Raw genomic sequence first — 19,179 nt, 5'->3', positions numbered from 1 at the left:
AGCACGCACCTAGAAGTGTGTACTGAGTACACACATGGATTTTGAGTGTGCTGATGACGAAAATAGAACCCATTCTGACCCCCGACCTAAAGATAAGTCCCATTAGTGAAGATTCAGATCACCAAATTCTAATTTTTGTGGGGATCACGCTCATTTCTACGGTTTGACTAGGAAAGTAGCCTGCTCAAGGCAGGCTAGCGCCGCAGGCCAAGGTAGGTGTATACGCCAGGCGTGGATTGTCGTAACTGGCGCAGCATCGCGAAGCCTGTTACGACAAGACACGGTCGGGCGTACACCTACCTTGTCTACACAAGGTGGGTGTACACGGTCGGGCGTACACCTACCTTGTGTAGACCGTGTCTTGTCGTAACAGGCTTCGCGATGCTGCGCCAGTTACGACAATCCACGCCTGGCGTATACACCTACCTTGAGCTTACCTAAACAAACCGTGGCATTGGGCGTGATCCCCTAAAAAAATCCAAGAAAACAAAAAAAGGTTAGGTTAAGGTTTGGACACGTGGGAAAGGGAGAGAAGGAACACTGAAATCGAAAGTGTAGTGAAATTACCACATTTGGCTGTAGTGAGACCAAAAGTTGCGGTTACCGCATTCTACCACACGTACAAATTTAGAAAGAAGTACACCCCGTCAAACAAGTGGTGTACAAGCCTATAATTTAGCCGTTACCTCATGAATAGGGTACTTCCGGAGAAAGCCTGGACCGGAAGTCAGCGACAGAACGGGAGAAACAAAAGAGCGTCGTGCAGCCGTGCTGAGCGGTGGTGGGGGTCGAAATCGACGGAGTGGGGGTGAAGGTGGCGCGCGCATGCTACCCCCCGAGGGGGTATGAGCTCTCTGAACCTGTGTACCGACTATTACGCTATTACGCTCTATTACGCCACAAATTAATCGGAATTTAGATAAAAACGGCCTAAACACACCAAATTGATAAACTTTTGACAACTTTTGGCTATTACGCGACTATTACGCGTATTATTACGCGTGCTATTACAGATAGAGTGAACCGACTATTACGCGAGTGCATACCCCCTCGCTACCCCCACTCTGCCCATTCCGGCCCCCACCACCGCTCAGCACGGCCGCGCGACGCTCTTTTGTTTCTCCCGTTCTGTCTCTGACTTCCGGTCTAGGTTTCCTCCGAAGTACCCTACTGCGTGGTCATTTCTAAAGTATCCAAAGATTCTGAAAGCAATGTGTCTGAATCAGGTTAATCAAACCCCCCCTCACAACTGTCTTCCAATTTCACGGACCCATCCAACGACTCTGTGTATCTGCTATCAGTCTGTTAAAGGCATTATCACCATGAATTCTTTTGCTGCTCGTAAAGTTTTTCACTCTCTCTTTACTGTCTCTTTCCCAATCTTCCAAATATCCAATGATATCTTAAGGAACTTTAATTTTGGATCACTGACCGAACAGTATTCCTAAAGGTCTGGGTCGCCCTTCTTCTTTGAGCTTGCTTCACCTCCATCTAAGCAGTCAAAGCATCAGTTAAAAACTTTAACTCAATCCACAAGCTCCTCTGAGAAATGTTGTCAGACAGGCTCAAGATTCTCCTTCCGCAATGCCATTGCAATCAGCCTGTTAAAAACTTGTGCCGTCCAACTCACATTCATGCAGCTGAAGCCGGTCAAGTGCACGTGACTTTGTGACTTTACTGCCCTTGAATTTCTCATGCTCGGAGAGCTCATCAGACCCTCGACTGCTTTCCAGGACAAAATTTGTCCACTTCTGTACAGCTATTTCAGGATGGGTGATGACTGAACGAGTTTGCCAAACAATTTCGGAAAGTCTTCAAAAGATGTAATGCACCCTGATAAATTTCCTGTCCCCAGTAGCGCTATCATAATCAACAATTAGCACTAAGGCCCTTCTGCTTCTTCCACATCATGAGCTGTGCCATGTGTATTTCTTCTCCAGCGGATGAATGCAGCCGACTAGGTCACTGACTAACGTAGAGTCCCAACCTTGAAGAGTTCGGCCAAGTCCTGGCGGCCAAGGGCGCCAAGAACTCCAAGAATCAGGGGGGATTTGATCTTCATTTGCTTTTCGTGGTTGAGATCAAGGTGCAAGGCCTGGCTGAAGCATCTTTTCCAAAGAATGGGAAAGATTTAATTTTAGCATTCAATTCTTCACGAGAGAACCACTTTAATCTTATGAAGTGTTTGATGATTCACATCATGTCATACGCAACCACTCCTTCAAAAAGATCGTGGGCAATGCAGGGTGGTAAAGCTGGCAGGCAAACATGGAACTCAGGCAACTCATTTAATGTAGAGCTGAACTTAACACCTTTGTAATGAGTTAGTTGAGGTTGAGTGCTAGCTACATATGAACATCCTTCGTAGTCCTCAGGTGTCCTTAGAGGAATCACAAGAGTTGGGTTTTCTTTGAATGCTGCACTCTGTATCTCACAATCCCTGCACCAAAAGTCACCACTGAAATTCTCAGCAAACCCACCAATCTGGTGCTGTCCTAAGTTATCACCAAGCATGAATATCACATATACAGGAAGTTTCTTGCCTTTATATTCAATGCCTCCACTAAACAAATCATTGAGCTTCTTAATAACAGGTTTTAAACACTCATCCCACCTGACTTTCAGTTTTTCAGAACGACCTTTTCTGCCAACAACTTTCAAATGCTCTTCAAGAAAAAGGGCACTTAGCTGCAACACGTCAACTTTTGACCTCTTCTCAGGTGGTAGATTAACTGGGACATAATAAAGTCCATTTGTTTTGTGCTTGTTTTTGGCCGCTCTCAGTTGGTTGGTCACACCAAAAGCGTCACATGATAATAAGAGGCAAATGCTGGGTGTTTTGCTTGCTGGATGATTGCGTAAAATTTCCCCATCGGTAAAGTCTTGATAAACTCTGTTGGCATTATTTTCATCAGGCCAAAAGAAGCCAGACGCTTGCTTTTCCAAAAAGATATCAACTTCTTTCTGGACATGCGGATCCTGCAACAATGTTTTCAAAGTAACTTCAAAGTCCACCACATGGATAGTCTTCCGTTTTTGTGCAGGAGTAGCAGCAGGAGTTGGTACAGCAACAGGTGGCACAGCAGCACTAAGTGCAACAGGAGGAACAGTTGGAACAGCGCCAGGTGGAACAGTTGGAACAGTGCCAGGTGGAACAGGTGGGACAGTTGGAACAGCGCCAGGTGGAACAGGTGGGACAGCAGGATCACTGACTAGCACTGTTTCTTTCACTGGTTCCACAAAGCTAAAATGTTCTTTGAAGAACTTGTAGCGCCGATGCTCTGTGAGGAGACAAACTGCCCCCATAAATGTACTATGAACCCTAAACAAAGGATCACTACTTAATGTCACATGTTTAACTTGCTCTGCCACTTCATCCTTCACACCTATCTTTGACAATTCTTTAAGAAGAGTTGTGGCCATTATATTATGGGAAAATTTTACAATTTTGGCAATATTTTCACAAATTGTTTGGACAGTGTCAGAGGGCAAGTTCAGAAATCCCTCCATTTTCAAGTAAAATTGAGCAATGAAGACGCATGCTTGAGTCACAGTGAACAACTCCTCTTCATGAGAACTCTTGATGTTGTCATCAGCTTCTTCAGCTTCTTCACGAGTCATGTCACCAGAAGGACCATCCACATCCATAGATTCATCAAGCTCCTCATTGGCAGGATGAGGAAGGTGTGAAGAGAGCGACGGCAGAGTAGCATTCTTGTGATACCTTTAAACATGAGTTTTAAAGTTTGCCAGTTTTGTAAAACGAGTTACCCATGTTGATGGCTTGTCTCCACTTGCACACTTTCTTAATGGGCAGTAAATTTCTTCTCCCTTCTTCAAGTGTCCTCCTAAATGGGCTACAAGATCCTTCAGTGACGTAATAGACACATTACATTCAGGTACGTTGCATCTCGATGTTGTTACTGGGAGCAATTTTTGCTGTGGCGTTGCTGTAAGCTCTTTAAGATGTACATAGATGTGTGTCCGCAGGCAACTTCTCTTCAATGTTTTGAATGCGCACACAGGGCATGAGAAAGAAAAGTTCTTTTCCAGACTGTGGATTTCCAAATGATTAGCATAATTTGAAATAATTTGAGTCTTGAATGGACATCGACGACAATTCACGCTGCGAGAAAAAACTACAGAGAATCCTGTTAATTTTTTCTCAGCGTCGCTCTGTGCCCACAACTACAGTGATCTCTGTCTTTTAAAAGACGGAGCTCACTGTTGTTTTTTGGGCTCATCTCTCTGTTGTCCGAGCGGCCAATGCCACATCGGGACGGCATGGCCAAAGCCTCATAGGTCACCTTTGGGTCCCCGAGGACGTCACTGTCCCAAAAGTAAAGTTGAATCGACGAATTTGTCTTATTCAATGTTACCAATTATTTAGTTTAGTCGATTTGACGAAGATTTAGTCGATGGGCCAATTTCTCATACTTTGACGTCAGATTGCATCTGACAGCACTAAGTATTATCAATAAATCGCAGATCAGCCCATATTAACTTACGATATATATTCAGTGTAATCTAAAATCTCAGGGACAAATTCATTCTTTTATAACTTAACCAAAAAAGTTAAGGATTGCTCAGATAAAAGCGGATTCTGTTGACGCTACGACTCGGCTCAGTCCCCCTCACATTTCCCGTGTGATTAATTTAATTTCAGCATTTGGCATGAAACAGGCATTTCGGATTGACAGATCACACCCTTTACCTTGATATTTTTAATAACGTGCATGAGAGAAAGTCAGCTACAACACCACAATTTGCTGTGGCAAAATTTCCTCGGGAGAGTGTGGTTATGTTTGACGGAATACACCCGTTTCCCGACCGATTTATCGCTTCAGCCGACTTTATTTCGCACAAAAGGGGTGAAAAATTAAAGGGAAACGAGTGATTTGTCGATTTGATATACCCGTTCGATCCTGTTTGCCGGTTTACCTGCAAGAACATGTAGTCAGATATGTTGAATCAGCGTCGTCGCCTAGATACAATCCATATATATCTCTGCAATCCTTACTCTTTTGGAAAAATAAAGTTCATCAGAGGAATATCCGATAAATTTTGTATTGACTTGCCGATGTCGTATTTTGATCCGTAATGGCTTGAATTTTTATCCTGGGAGTCATAAAGTGGCGAAACGTTGTCGCCAGGTTCTGTTGTTATGAAAACTAATGTCCATGCGTTTGTTTTCAAACAAGCCGTCACATGGCTTAGGAGAGCCAATCAGGAACAGCCCTAGCCTTCGTAATGTTAATACAACGACTGCCTCTTCGATTCGACTAAAACTAAGAAAACGTCATCAACACGCCAGAGGCGATGACGTCGAAAGCATGTGACGTAACAGTGAGCGACCAAATCGGACCGACGAAATCTCTTCGTCAAAATTTCAACGAAACTTTCGTCAAATTGACCAACATTTAGTAGATTCAAACGTGAAAACGCGGTCGAAACAGGCCACGTCGATTCGACAAAAATTTTGTGACCCCCTGAAATAACAAAATTATTTTGTCGAATCCACTAAGGCTTGGTCGATTCTAACTTACTTTTGGGACAGTGGTCGACGGGCATCTCACAGGGTCGCCGATGACGATGCGAGCATTTTAGACCTAGGTTCCGACCATTCGTTGAACAGGTCTCGTCAAGATCTACTCGAATCAAGAATAAAAAAAATTCTTGGTCAACCCCCTTTTTTCAAGATCCTGATTGGTCAACAATGGCGAATTTTTCGAAAATTTGTATGGCAATGGATACGTCTCAAAGAGACGAACAAAAGTTGTTAACACTACTGTTTTGGAGTTGAAATGAAGGCCTTTTCCTGCCCGCAAAGTGCACAACATGCAATAGTCTATAAATGTTGCATTTTGATGCAAGTCACGGGTCAAACATACAATGTCTTCATTGATGCCATCTGGAATTACGAACTTCCATCATTATGCTCGCTTTCCATAATATAAAACGTTTTTTCTGGTGATATTGCTGTGTTTCAAACTGCCCCATCCACTTCTCTTTCAAACTGCCCCAGAGGGCACCATTCCAATTGTGCTGCTCCCCGCCGGACTTGGTGAGGGCTACGTCAGTGTCCGAGGGTGCGTTACGTTTGTCTAATATGGTACTAAAAGATGAAGGAAGTGCGCGGGAGATAATTGCTTACTAGCGAAACCCAGACGGAAACTCCCGTGACTTAGAAATTTAAGTTTAGGCCAATTTCAATGGTACCGAAGTTTCACCTTGTTTTCAAGGCCACTTAAGTGCACCGTTGGCGACCGTGTCGATCGCAAATCAGTAAGATCATGAAAATAGAAGATTGTGCACACTCACATTTCCTTCGGCAGCCCTCATTGCTTTAATATTGGTGTTTGTTTCAAACTGCCCCTGTTTCAAACTGCCCCACGTTTTCCCGCGAGGATACACCATGCCTAGGCATAATGTTCAAAGCTGTAGGAATGTAGGTAGGTACAAAGCTCCAGGGGAAGATAAAATACCGGTTACACCGGCACCAGCTGGCCGGCCGGAGCGAAGCCGACCAGCTGGCAGCCACTGGGTGCTTCACCCCTTCACCCCCTGGCCCAGCGACGAGCGCGCCACGCGCCGTTCGCTTTTGGGCGTTTTGGGCGAGTTTGAGTGAGAGCGCCGCACCCCCCTCCCTCCTTCCCCGGCGCTTCCCGGCCTCCATCCAGGCGCTGCGCTGTGTTCCCTTAGCCCAAGAGCAACTTTTTACAAACAACAGACAAGTCACCGGGTCAGTAGGGTGTCACAATCGTCGGCAATCTGCGAAAAAAAAGTATTTTTTCGCGATTTTTCATGAAAAACATAGCTAAAATTGAGGTCTGAGGACCACATGAGTGCGGTCGCACACCCCCTCATGAGTCAATCTGTTGCATTTGGGACCAGGGAAGACCATCCAGCCGCCAAACCCCATCCCCGAACTGCCGATCGCAATTTGGGGTTACCACAATCAATTCACTGCGAAAAAAACGCTTTTTTTTTCATAAAACGGCCGGTAGGGTGATCAAGATTACGTCCAATCGAAAAACCGAGGTCATTTCTGGAATCAGCGCAAAATTTCCAATCTTTTGAGAGCTGTCCGGAAGCCAAAAGCGAAAAAGCGTGCATATCGACGGAATTTATTCATTATAAACACTGCAACAACTATCAAAAAAGACAAAAGACCGCTATACGGCGCAATGTGGCGTGAGGGGTGGTGAGCACGGCGTCGCCCCGCACGCCACACGGTGGCCGGGCAGGCCGAGAGGGAGCACGTCGTCGTCGGCGTCTTCAATGCCGCGAACTCGCGAAGGGCAATAGGGCGGTTGCAGAGCGCGGGGCGCCGCGTGAAAACTGACCTTCCTCTTATTCTGACTCGACGACTGCAACATGGTGGAGTAGTTGGAGGAGAACTGAGTCCGGGGAACCTGAGGGCCTTCAAGGCTTTCAGATCAGTCTTTGCCACAATCAGGTCACGTTTCGCCGCTTTTACCGCTCTTAGGGGGAGTCCTGGGGCCGGCAGCACTGAGATTTCAAACGCTATGAGTATAGCACGTCGTACGGTGCAATGCAGCTGAGATATCGCAAAACTATTTGTTATAGTTATAGTGAGCTATCGCTCAGCCAACTTACCTGCAGATCTGCCAGGAAGCGCGCCCGCAGCCGCCCTGCGGTGAAGGTTTGGCGGACGGACCTTGCCCTGGAAGGCGCATAATGGGCCTCCCGTTCGCCCGCTTTTCTGAGGGAATCGCAAACTACCTGCCAATGAGGACCTACCAGGTCCTCGTAGGACATATTGAGAGGTAGCAAGATTTCAAATGCGAAGTCTCTATGAAACTCGTAAAAAATTTCATTTCGTTTCGGCGCCTCCCGCTCCTGCTCTACCTTTACAGCCTCCGCCATGGTATCCAAACCAAGCAACAACACTACTTCCAAGTTAGGCTGGTGATTAACTAGGCTGTAATTAGGTGGTTAGTGGAAGGCAAGTCAACACTAGAATAAAGTTAAAATTCAAAATTGAGTTTCACTGCAAGGCAGCAAAAGATTAGACAGAAAACTTATAGCTTTTGTTTAGAATCTGATGTCCGCGCTGTGGGTTTGAGGAGTCAGGCAACGGTGTCCATTCTCGCAGAGTTCGACGTGCAGTCCGTGGAACCTCGGCCTTCCGGTAATGGTAGGGTACTATCGAAATCGTAAATTTTAACCTACTCTACAAATCAAAGAGTGTACATGGTACGCTCTAACTGGAGCATGCCTGCAAGCACGCTCTAACTGGCGCATGCCTGCCAAGCATGCACTAACAAGGTAGGTTTACGCCAGACCGCGTCTTGTCGTAACAGGCTTCGCGATGTGTCGCTGCCTGTTTCTCCAATCCGCGCCTGGCGTACCTACCTTGGCCTGCGGCGCTAGGCTGCCTTCGGCAGACAATGCTTGTCCATCATCAGTTACTTCAGAACTGTTGCATGCTGGGGGCCCCCCAGACCCCCCTTCATTCTAGATAGAGGTGCTTCATCTACAAATTCCACGATCTTGACCCTTGTAACTTTTTAACTTGTCGTGGCTGGGGGAGGAGAGGTCTACCGACAGAAAACTCGATTTTTCGCCGTTTTTTAGGTGTTTTTCAGCCATAAAAACTGAACCACTTGAGGTAGGATGGTGAAATTTCGCGTGTGCCGAGCCAAGAACATACCTAATAACCCTGCGAAATCTCAGCCAGATCGGCCGAGCCGTTCAGGAGGAGTAGTGTACACACACACACACAGACAGACAGACAGACAGACAGACAAAACTTTTCAACCGCATTGGAGTAACAGGCTTCGCTATCGCTCAGCCAACTAGTGCATACATGCCAGGTACACGCTAACTGAAGCATACATTTACTGCATAAGGGATAGGGAGTTTTCTGCATCAGGAAGCGTGTACATGGCATGTATGCACTAGTTAGTGCATGCTTGGCAGGCATGCGCTAGCTAGAGCGTGCTTGCAGGCATGCTCCACCCAGACTTCGTATTTCGGCATATTTTTGGTGCCTCTTTCAAATGCGCGGGGGGGGGGGGATGCGATCCGGGAACCTTTAAATATCCGAAATCTACGGCGAAATACGGTCGGCCACGGAGGTAAGGGTCTCGGGCACAGCAGACGACAGTGGCGCCATCTCTCGGGAGTGTCAACAAACAACCTGTCAACATCAATGCAGTTCAAATCGCGTAAAGCCGAAGTATGACTTCCTTGGTGTACCGTGAAACGGGGTAACTTCGGACACTTTTGATAGGTTTTTTTGAAATTGTGAGAGTTGTGGTGATGTCATGGACTTGAGGGTTAAAATTTATCATCTACCCACCTTTAGCTTCGTTTTGGCGCTTATTTCAATTATCTGCACCTCACCGTTTTCACAGTGGAGGGTCCGAAGCAGTGTCCGAAATTACCCCGTGTTTTGGGGTAATTTCGGACACCCCTGGAAAAAACGACTTTTCGTTCTGATTTTGGTCCCAAAATCGATCACTGTCTCTTTCTAAAGTGCCAATATGATTATACGAGAAATTCGTAAGGGTTGAGATGTTAAGGTAAGGTAGGGGTGGTCATACATAATTTGAAGTCATGTTTTTGCATTCATATGTAGTTTGATTTCAGGAATAGTGAGTGGAACTAGTAGAGCCATTTAGAACGCTTCTATTTTTAAATTTTTGACCGATTAGCTTTCATAGGCAACTCGGGCCTTACTTTATTACGCGAAAAGTGAATCTTAAATCTTCCTCTACAAGGTAGGTTTACGCCAGACAGCGTCTTGTCGTAACAGGCTTCGCGATGTCTCGCGGCCTGTTTCTCCAATCCGCGCCTGGCGTACTTACCTTGGCCTGCGGCGCTAGCCTGCCTTCGGCAGGCATTGGCTTGTCCATCGGTGGTTACTTGTTGCATCCTGCACGGTGAAACCGATGTCTGGAAATTTCCAGACATTTTTTCCCATTTCCAGACATTGTCTGGAAATGGCCGTTTTTTTCCAGACAATGTCTGGAAATGTCTACTTTTTCCAGATAATGTCTGGAAATGGTCAATTCCCAGATATATGTCTGGAAAAAAAACGACATTTCCAGACAATGTCTGGAAATAACATTTTCCAGATAATATCTGGAAATTTCCCAGATAATGTCTGGAAACAAAGGCCTTGACGCCGAGGTCCACGGATTTGCGACCTGGGGGTCCCCGATGGTGTCCTCGAGGTCCCCAGGACACGAGGAGTCCAACGCCGAGGTCGCCGACGCTCTAGGACAAGCGGTTCCGGAGATACGAGGACGTACCACAAGGAGTCCGTCAAAGCAACTTTTTAGTTGGAGGCCAAAATCATCATCGGCCTCTGGCTGCGTTCCACTTGGGTGTCCGGGACTTTTCACTTCAGCATCGTGTTAAGGTAGTGCTAGACTACCAGGAACCCGTCAGAGGTCGCCGTCGGACCACCGGTGCGCCCAGGATGCCGACGTACGCGGCTGCTGTGCCGCCACACGGTTCAACACCGTTGTCGCCACCACCCAGGTGGTCCCCGATGGTGTCCTCGAGGTCCCCAGCACACGGGGAGTCCAACGCCGAGGTCGCCGACGCTCTAGGACAAGCGGTTCCGGAGATACGAGGACGTACCGCAAGGAGTCCGTCAAAGCAACGTTTTAGTTGGGGGCCCAAAAATCATCATCGGCCTCTGGCTGCGTTCCACTTGGGTGTCCGGGACTTTTGACTTCAGCATAGTGTTAAGGTAGTGCTAGACTACCAGGAACCCGTCAGGGGTCGCCGTCGGACCAACGGTGCGCCAGGATGCCGACGAACGTGAGGCACGCCGGAGCGCCGTGGCGTGCCGGGTGCCTAAACAATCGTCGCCACCGCCGCGGCCGCTGCCGCCGGGTCCTCCGCCCCAACCGCGAGCTTGGACGACGGAGGCCGACGCCGTTGGCACCGACGCCGCCGACGTGTACGTCGACGCCACCACGTGCTTAGTCGGCCGTTAGTGTGCTCCAACGGCCGCTTCGGCCTCTGGCTGCGTCTGCGTTCCACTTGGGTGTCCGGGACTTTTGACTTGAGCACTGCGTTGGGGTGCCCCCGGGGAAACCATGAACCCGTCAGGGGTCGCCGTCGGACTACCGGTGCGCCGAGGGTGCCGACGAAGTCAGGCACACTGGCGCGCCGTGGCGGGCAAGGTGCCTGAACGATCGCGTCGCCCCCGCCACCGCCGTGTCCTACGTCGCGATCCACAGCTTGGACGACGGAGGCCGACGCCCTTGGCGCCGATGCCGCCGACGTGTCCGTCAACGCCACCACGGCCAGGGCCGACGCCGCTGCCGCGTGCCCGGACGACGGCTGATGCCGCCGGCGTGTCCTTCGTCGCCACCGTGTGCTTTCACGGTCAGAGACGACGCCGTCGGCACCGTCGCCGCCGCCGTGTGCTCGAACGGCCGCATCGGCCCTGGCCGTGGTGGCGTTGACGGACACGTCGGCGGCATCGGCGCCAAGGGCGTCGGCCTCCGTCGTCCAAGCTGTGGATCGCGACGTAGGACACGGCGGTGGTGGGGGCAACGCGATCGTTCAGGCACCTTGCCCGCCACGGCGCGCCAGTGTGCCTGACTTCGTCGGCACCCTCGGCGCACCGGTAGTCCGACGGCGACCCCTGACGGGTTCATGGTTGCCCGGGAGCACCCCAACGCAGTGCTCAAGTCAAAAGTCCCGGACACCCAAGTGGAACGCACCCAGAGGCCGAAGCGGCCGTTGGAGCACACTAACGGCCGACTAAGCACGTGGTGGCGTCGACGTACACGTCGACGGCGTCGGTGCCAACGGCGTCGGCCTCCGTCGTCCAAGCTCGCGGTTGGGGCGGAGGACCCGGGGGCAGCGGAGGACCTGGCGGCAGCGGCCGCGGCGACGATTGTTTAGGCACCCGGCACGCCACGGCGCTCCGGCGTGCCTCACGTTCGTCGGCATCCTGGGCGCACCGTTGGTCCGACGGTGACCCCTGACGGGTTCCTGGTAGTCTAGCACTACCTTAACACTATGCTGAAGTCAAAAGTCCCGGACACCCAAGTGGAACGCAGTCAGAGGCCGATGATGATTTGGCCTCCAACTAAAACCTTGCTTTGACGGACTCCTTGTGGTACGTCCTCGTATCTCCGGAACCGCTTGTCCTAGAGCGTCGGCGACCTCGGCGTTGGACTCCCCGTGTGCTGGGGGCCTCGAGGACACCATCGAGGACCACCTGGGTGGTGGCGACAACGGTGTTGAACCGTGTGGCGGCACAGCAGCCGCGTACGTCGGCATCCTGGGCGCACCGGTGGTCCGACGGCGACCTCTGACGGGTTCCTGGTAGTCTAGCACTACCTTAACACGATGCTGAAGTGAAAAGTCCCGGACACTCAAGTGGAACGCAGCCAGAGGCCGATGATGATTTTTGGGCCCCCAACTAAAAAGTTGCTTTGACGGACTCCTTGTGGTACGTCCTCGTATCTCCGAGCCGCTTGTCCTAGAGCGTCGGCGACCTCGGCGTTGGACTCGTCGTGTCCTGGGGACCTCGAGGACACCATCGGGGACCCCAGGTCGCAAATCCGTGGACCTCGGCGTCAAGGCCTTTGTTTCCAGACATTATCTGGGAAATTTCCAGATATTATCTGGAAAATGTTATTTCCAGACATTGTCTGGAAATGTCGTTTTTTTTTCCAGACATATATCTGGGAATTGACCATTTCCAGACATTATCTGGAAAAAGTAGACATTTCCAGACATTGTCTGGAAAAAAACGGCCATTTCCAGACAATGTCTGGAAATGGGAAAAAATGTCTGGAATTTCCAGACATCGGTTTCACCGTGTGGGAGCTCCACCCCCCCAGACCCCCCTCCATTATATATAGAGTTGCTTCATCTACAGATAACACGATCTTGACCCTTGTAACTTACAAGGTAGGTTTACGCCAGACCGCGTCTTGTCGTAACAGGCTTCGCGATGTCTCGCTGCCTGTTCCTCCAATCCGCGCCTGGCGTACCTACCTTGGCCTGCGGCGCTAGGCTGCCTTCGGCAGACAATGCTTGTCCATCATCAGTTACTTCTAAACTGTTGCATACTGGGGGGGTCCGCCCCCCAGACCCCCCTTCATTCTAGGTAGAGGTGCTTCATCTACAAATTACACGATCTTGACCCTCGTAACTTTTCAACTTGTCGAGGCTGGGGGGCTCCGCCCCCCACACCCCCCTTTCAACCGGACAGGAGAAGTCTACCTACAGAAAACCGATTTTTCGCCGTTTTTTAGGTGTTTTTCGGCTATAAAAACTGAACCAGTTGAGCTAGGATGGTGAAATTTCGCGTGTGCCGAGCTAAGAACATACCTAATAACCCTGCAAAATCTCAGCCAGATCGGCCGAGCCGTTCAGGAGGAGTAGTGTACACACACACACACACACACACAGACACACACACAGACAGACAGACAAAACTTTTCAACCGCACTGGAGTAACAGGCTTCGCTATCGCTCAGCCAATTAACTTGTTGGGGCTGGGGGGCTCTGCCCCCAGACCCCCCTTCCTTCACGACAGAAGTAATCTGCCTACAGAAAACTCGGTTTTTTGCCGTTTTTCAGGTTTTTTCGGCTATAAAAACTGAACCAGTTGAGCTAGGATAGTACAAGGTAGGTTTACGCCAGACCGCGTGTTGTCGTAACAGGCTTCGCGATGTCTCGCGGCCTGTTCCTCCAATCCGCGCCTGGCGTACCTACCTTGGCCTGCGGCGCTAGCCTGCCTTCGGCAGGCATTGGGTTGTCCATCGTCGGTTACTTCTTACGTGTTGCATGCTGGGGGCTCCGCCCCCCCGACCCCCCTTAATTCAAGATAGAGTTGCTTCATCTACAGATAACACGATCTTGACCCTTGTCACTTTTTTACTTGACGAAGCTGGGGGGCTCCGCCCCCCAGACCCCCCTTTCTTCAAGACAGAGGTGATCTACCTGCAGAAAACTCGATTTTTCGCCGTTTTTGAGGTGTTTTTCGGCTATAAAAACTGAACCAGTTGAGCTAGGATGGTGAAATTTCGCGTGTGCCGAGCCAAGAACATACCTAATAAGCCTGCAAAATCTCAGCCAGATCGGCCGAGCCGTTCAGGAGGAGTAGTGTACACACACACGCAGACAGACAGTCAGACAGGAAAAATTTTTCAACCCCACTGGAGTAACAGGCTTCGCTATCGCTCAGCCAAAAATTTCGCGTGTGCCGAGCCAAGAACATTCCTAATAAGCCTGCAAAATCTCAGCCAGATTGGCCGAGCCGTTCAGGAGGAGTAGTGTACACACACACACACACACAAACACACACAGACAGACAGACAGACAGACAAAACTTTTCAACCGCACTGGAGTAACAGGCTTCGCTATCGCTCACCCAAACAAGGTAGGTTTACGCCAGACCGCGTCTTGTCGTAACAGGCTTCGCGATGTCTCGCGGCCTGTTCCTCCAATCCGCGCCTGGCGTACCTACCTTGGCCTGCGGCGCTAGCCTGCCTTCGGCAGGCATTGGCTTGTCCATCGTGGGTTTACTTCTTACGTGTTGCATGCTGTGGGGCTCCGCCCCCCAGACCCCCCTTTCTAGAAAGAGTTGCTTAATCTACAGATAACACGATCTTGACCCTTGTAACTTTTTAACTTGTCGAGGTTGGGGAGCTCCGCCCCCCAGACACCCCTTTCTTCAAGACAGAAGTGATCTGCCTGCAGAAAACTCGATTTTTCGCCGTGTTTTAGGTGTTTTTCGGCTATACAAACTGAACCACTTGAGCTAGGATGGTGAAATTTCGCGTGTGCCGAGCCAAGGACATACCTCATAAGCCTGCAGAATCTCAGCCAGATCGGCCGAGCCGTTCAGGAGGAGTAGTGTACCACACAGACAGACAGACAGACAGGAAAAATTTTTCAACCCCACTGGAGTAACAGGCTTCGCTATCGCTCAGCCAACAAGATTACATACGATCACATACATGCATATGAAAGGAAAGTAGTCGTGTCGTGTACGGTTAGGAAGATACAGAGGCTCAGTGGAAAGCTTTGCATTTCAATTGTAGTGAACCGGCGAGCTATGCAGCCATTCGCCAAGGGCAACTCTCATGTCACATGAAAGAAAATTAATCGCAAAAGAGTCGTTGACACTAAGGTAGGACATGCACATAAAACTAAGTATGAAAGATGTAGCTTTGCCCCATTGTTATGAAATTCGAAGTTTACAAAGCAACCGCTGTAACAATTGAGGATTATCGTTGTTATTGGATTCTCTTCACTTTCAGAAGAGCTCTTCAGCTTCCACCACTCAAACCTTGCAAAATTGAAAGTGTTCAGGACATACCCCCTCTCCCTGGCGTGACGTTTGTATGTCCGAAATTACCCCGTAAAGTAACATTTTTTCAGTTTTGAGCCCAAAGAAACCATACTATTTGACCCAGGTGATTGAAACTTTGACACAGTATGCTCTTAACATGATCGAATCGACAAACAATCACCTCATGAACCGGCCATGGACAGTTTCGGCTTGCCAGTCAAAGTTTTTACGCATAAAGCAAATTTAGGTAAAAATGGTTGAATACAAAACCACTCTTTCTCCTGAATTTTGCCCCGATTTGGCCTCCGGGTGATTGATCAGAGGGTTTTAAGTGTGGCCGATGCGATGCGCGCAACGGGACAAGCCTCCAAGTTGGCCGTTAGATGGGAGCATCATTGCAATGCTTCCGGCAGAGTTGTCCGAAATTACACCGAGTGTCCGAAATTACCCCCTTTCACGGTATTAAATCATTAAATTAAAGCAACTGTTTCGCTATTGGAATGATGAGGCCATGGACATGAAAGGCGGAGTAAGTTTTGGGCCTATGATTGCCACCTCCACTGCTTTGCAGATCTAAATGGAAAGCCAAGGCCAGGACAAGAAAGATATGTTCTATTGTAGAAGGTACAAGTTCAATAATTTTTTTTACAGGTAAACTTTTACAACCTCCAGATAATTTCCCTCCTCCCTAACCTAAAGCCCAAAATTTTTTTTTAAATACCGGGGACCGTTCCTTCAAGTGCTCCAGGAAGGATTTGAAGCGGAAGTGAGGGCTACCCTGAAAATATTGACGATACATGAACTCGTCAATATGTTCTGCAAGCAGTTGGCTTCGCAGAACATTAGTAAGGGAGAGTGGGGTAATTCCGGACGCTTTTTTTCTTATCGGTCTTTGAGCTTGAATATGCTTCTTGGGTCAAATGTTATTACAGGAGAGTAAAGTATGGACCTTTACCTTCACAATGATAAACATAAAAGCTAAATCTCAGCAACGGTTAGGGAGATATAGGTGCCTAACAAAAGCCCTGCACGTGTCCGGAATTACCCCAGCCTGGGGTAATTCCGGACGACCTGTGGGGCAATTCCGGACGACCTTAAAATTTGACACTACTCGAGCTTACTTTCGCTTGTTTTGATGTCAGGCATGCTTTTAGAAGGCGTACAAGGACATTTGCTGCGAACTGAAGTGTTTGATTATTACTCAAAGCATATTATAAGGAATAGTTTCTATCAAAACCCTGACAACACTGTCTTGAGTAAAGCTCTTAAACATAGCTACAAATGCTATTTTTCGTTCTTTCTTTATCCTTCCTAACGGTGGGGATGCATGTCCACAATTTTGAACCCACTACCTTAATATAATGCGGGAAATTGAAGAAAATAATTATTTTCAGGCGGCGCAGCATATCCTCCTTTTTTTCTTTTTCCTTATCCGGCATCCACATCGATTCCTTGTTCAGGTCAACCACTTCAAGTTCCTGCGCGCGCGCAGGATCTTGTCCGGATTTACCCCACAGGTAGTGAAAACCTTTGATGTTCAATTGTAAGAAAACGGCGAGCCATACGAGCACTCCCGAAACGCCAAAGTAAAGTCCAATGACCATATAATATGATAGAATTTTAGTCATGGGACTGAACCTGATGGTAAGGTACGATAAGTACATGGAAATACGGGGGAAAGATGCAGCTTTTGCCTATTTTTGATGGTACTCAAAATTCGTGAAGCTACCACAGAGCTAATTTATTTAATACGTGCAACGCCTTCCCATGACCCCCTCCGATTTTGACCAAAATTTTTTTCTGAGATGCCCTTATGGTAAGAAAAAACATCCTAAAAAATTAGGTCGCTAAAAAATTTTTTGGCCGAGAAAACCAATGTTTTCTAAATTTGCCACTTTTTTTACTTAATTTGGGAGTTTCTTTACTACTCTGAGGTTTTTGGCGCTAAGTGGCTGAAAATTGATATCCTTATGTAAAATTGCCCAAGGAACAAGAATATGGTCACAGATTTGACCTACGACCGATATCTTGCGACATACGTACCCAAAACGACCAAATTTTACTGAAAATACCCAAATTTTGGGGAAACGGTCAAAAATATTTTTTTTCCACGATCCGTTGACGCCATCTTGTAGAAGAAGAGCTAATAAAGCCAATGAGCACACGCCCATGTTTGTAGCTCAAACCGTTTAGAAGCTGTAAGGCGTCAAAGTTGGAGGTTTTTTGAGGGGGCCTGAAAACCGGCCCTTTTGACCTCTGCGCTCAATGTCCGGCACCCGAGCCGTACCAGCCATGATCGTTGCTTTCGAGGTGAGGTCTGCGTGCGCAATGGGAGTCAAGAAGGGGTGAAGCGGCACAGCCTTTCTGAACAGGGTCCTCTTTAGAGCGCCTGAACAGCCGAGGGTTGGTAAGCTCACCAAACGGCGCTTGGAAAACACTCGCCGCACCGTGGGCTCGCTCAAGGGCCACGAACAATGCCATTCGGTGTAAGTCTAAAACTGTCGCCCCCGACAAGCTTCGGATTCTTTTGGCTCCCCCTTCCTTCTCCTCTTTCCCACATGGTCCAAAGCCGTGGCCCACGACCCCTCAACCTGCCCCCAATAGGGATATATTGTGTTTTTATTCAGATGAATTTCAAGCTTTTTGTCGGAAGCTGTCGCCCTTTGGGAAGCTTAGGAAGTTCTTCGGAATCTGCGGCTTTTCCCCCCGGCGGTTTTCTCACTTTCCCAACCTGGGGGGTTGAGGGCGATTTAGCTCCATAGTTTTTGACCCAAATTTGGGAGTCATGATCATGACTCTTTCATTCTCAGTGAAAAATGCTTTTTAACTAGAGACAAGTCAATAACAGTCTGAGAGTGCGGTCGACAGCTCGAGGACAACGAAAGGGTTTCACACGTTCACACTGGTCAGAAAATTTAAAGGGGGAGTCATAATGAAGTAAGGGAAATTTAAAGGGGCATTTGAACTCAGGGAAAACCGTAATAAGGTTAGGGAAAAACGCAACCAGGATAGGGAAAATTTTAAAGCTGGCATGAAGTGTAAGTAACGCGTAGTAGGGGGTTTCTTAGCTCATGCGTTTCGCTCCCGGGAAAACATTAATATCGTATTTAATACCTATTTAATACCTATTAATACCTATTATACCTATTTATTGAACCTTGCGAATAAAACTTGAGAAAAAAGGGCAGAGAAAAAAGAAATTTCACCCCCTTTTAAGAAGGCCAAATTCAGGGAAAACGAAAACGGGAACCTGTTTGAACCTTCAGACAGCGAGCTAACGCCTTCGAACAGCTTTGGATTTGTGTCGGCCGCAATCTCCACCCCCCCCCTCTCTCTTCTTTTCTTCCTTTCCCACATTGCCCAACTACCGCCCTCGACCCCTAAACCTCCCAAACACTAAATGAATTGTGTGTTGTTTCAGACGATTTTCAAGCTTTTGTTCGGTTTTGGTCTCAAGCTGTCGCCCTCAGGGAAAGGGTTTGGAAGAGAATCGCAAGTCGTCGGCTGCCCCCTTTCTGTTTTCCACCTTTCCCAACTTTTCAAACCCCTCGCCCTCGACCCCTAAGGGTTGGGGAAAATGAGAAAACCGCCGGGGGAAACGCCGACAGATTCCGAAGAATTCCTAAGCTTCCCAAAAGGGGGACAGCTTCCGACAAAAAACTTGAAATTCATCTGAATCAACACCCAAAATATCCGGTATTGGGGGGAGGGAGGGGTCGTGGGCCAGGCTTTGGACCATGTGGGAAAGAGAGAGAAAGGAAGGGCAGCCAAAGAAACCCAAGCTTGCCGAGGGCGACAGTTTTAGACTTACACCGAAGGCATTGTTCGTGGGCCCTTTAGCGAGCCCACGGGGCGGCGAGTGCTTTCCCAAA

Source organism: Thrips palmi, unplaced genomic scaffold (genome assembly GCF_012932325.1).
Source record: "Thrips palmi isolate BJ-2018 unplaced genomic scaffold, TpBJ-2018v1 HiC_scaffold_11, whole genome shotgun sequence".
Classification (NCBI taxonomy): Eukaryota; Metazoa; Arthropoda; class Insecta; order Thysanoptera; family Thripidae; genus Thrips; species Thrips palmi.
Note: the sequence above shows the minus strand (reverse complement) of the source record.